The sequence below is a fragment of the Palaemon carinicauda genome, chromosome 35 (genome assembly GCF_036898095.1).
Source record: "Palaemon carinicauda isolate YSFRI2023 chromosome 35, ASM3689809v2, whole genome shotgun sequence".
Classification (NCBI taxonomy): domain Eukaryota; kingdom Metazoa; phylum Arthropoda; class Malacostraca; order Decapoda; family Palaemonidae; genus Palaemon; species Palaemon carinicauda.
This window is the reverse complement of record NC_090759.1, coordinates 53,757,174-53,759,673: the sequence shown is the minus strand read 5'-3', so window position 1 is coordinate 53,759,673 and position 2,500 is coordinate 53,757,174.

Genomic DNA, 2,500 nt, shown 5'->3' with positions numbered 1-2,500 from the left:
GAGATTGAATTCTGGGTAGTTCTGTCATAAACGAAGGTCCAGTTTTTCTTTGCTATAATTTTCAGTCAGTAGAATTTTCAATGTGCACATTATCTAACATCCAAATAGGGTGTTTTTAAATCAAATTGCAAAGTAGTACTATTAAAGTGAGGAAGAAACAAGCAAAAAATGTAAAATAGTTTTGGGAACAAGCAATATAATTCTAAAATAGTCTTGTATTAGTGTTCATTGTTATAGCAAGTGTTAAATGGAAAAATTATAGATTTTCTATATACAGATATCGTATAAAAACTCTGCTAAAAATCATTACTATGAATATCACAATATCACAAAAAAAGAAGAAGAAAAAAAAAAACACGACGAGATAAACCAAACGTCTTAGTCTCTTTTATTCATCAATAAAACATGTTAAGAAAAAATTTCTGCATTACCTTAATAGCTCCATAAAAACATGCAAAATCTCTCTCTCTCTCTCTCTCTCTCTCTCTCTCTCTCTCATATCAAAATGTATTTCAATTCACCATTAATTACCAATGTTATCTGTTTTCCTAGCCTTGAAGAACGCCACTTCAAGAAACGAGTGCTCGATTTGGTCGATAACCAATCCGCATATAGAGTCCATTTGATACTTATCAGCATATTTACGAGTACAGCGTGTCTCCAGGTTTGAAATCTCGGTTTTTACCTTCACATTCTTTCTTTCTACTTCACTATTTGCTTCGCTCATTCATTCGCCAACCCGCTAACCCCCCTCTTTGACACCCCCCCCCCCCCCCACAAGTATCATTTGCATACCAGCTATAGCCGCCCTCTGGCTGTGGGCCATTTCACGCAGTGTGTCGTAGTTAAAGAGGCCTTTGTCTTGAACGTAACATTCTCCCAACTCATTCTTAGTTTCATTCATTGCCTCATTCATTCAATTCCTCCATCGTCCCTTCCCATTTTGCATACCAAATGTAGCAGTGTTGTGGTTGAATGCTTTTTCAAGCTCTGCATAATCTGTTCGGTACACCTTGATTTGGAGCAACGGATGTATTCGGTATTCGCTGAGAATTACTGATTCATGACGTTTGATGTTTGATGGACGTAATTTAAGTTTTATTTTCTACATTATTGTGTGGGAAATAGAAAATAGGATCTTTACTCACATCGTATGCATAGCGGAGCACAATTTTTGAGAATAAAAGATGAAATTTAGTCGTACCCAAGTCTTTTTCTTTTTACTGCAATCAAATTGTCATTATTACAGTATGTACAGTACGCGATGGCATTGTTTTTTTTTTTTTTTTTTTTCCAGTTATAACTAAGTTCTGTGAATTAGTGGCTGATTGCCCAAATGCTTGGAAGAACTTAAGGGCCTAGTGTCGAAATCTGAACTTTTTTAAACTAAAACAGGCACGATAGAAACATACATCATTGCTTCAAATCTTTAAACCTATGAAAGAGAAATCAAGAACTTGCAATTCATCACGTATCAGAGTATGGAGTGTATGGGAAGATGCATAACACCCATTTTATGCCACATATCAAATGAGCATAAAAGAAATTACAATCTTCAGGAATGAGAGATGCGTCAGCAGAATTTGCGTAGCGTGCAAGATTTAGATTTCTAGTCTGCCCCGTGACAACTATTGCAGGACTAATGAAATTTTAGGGTTTTGGTATCAAAACCTTCCGTGAAATATTTCATATTATATTATGACATATTGCTATAACTTTTTATTTTCACTTTATACACTGCTTGATCCAGATATGATTTACTTCGAAAACGAGATTTTTAAAATAAAATATAAAGTAGTGAATAAAAGATGAAATCATAATGATCGAAATAAATTGCACACTACCTCACTGGGAAGAATTCACGCAAAGTTAGTGAGCAAAGAATCAGATGAGCAAAATACCAAAATTAATTAATTAATAATAGAGTAGGGTCAGCACAATTGTGTCTGCTTTCGTGAAAAATCACATACAAAAAAAAAATAAATAAATAATTAAAAACCTTTAATAAAAGGGATTTGTGACCTTTAAGTTAGTATGTACTACTATGAGTATTATACCTTTTGTTTGACTTATGAGCTAATGTCTCCCCGTTCTGTATGGGTCATGTTTTAATGCTATCCTACAAATGAGATTCTTAAAAAAGAACGAATGAGTAGCTTTTTATCTAACACAATAAAAACCAGTTTACTGAAGATAATTTCGTCTGATTAACCAAACAGTCTTTTTATAAGACGCAATTCAACTAAGTTTTTTCTTTAGAATCAAGGACACTAAGATGTCAATCAGATATACATTTCTAGCCCAGACCAGGTGATCTGTTGAGAAAAAAGGGGTTTTATAAACAGATTGATGTGATATTACATCCAAAATGTGACTGGTTTCACACCTCTAAGGTGAGGGCTCCCACTTCAAGAATTTCCTATTTTACGGTGGCCTATTTGAAACCAGGATTAATAGAGTATACTCTGTTAATCCTGTTTGAAACGGCCCTGGCTCGCGA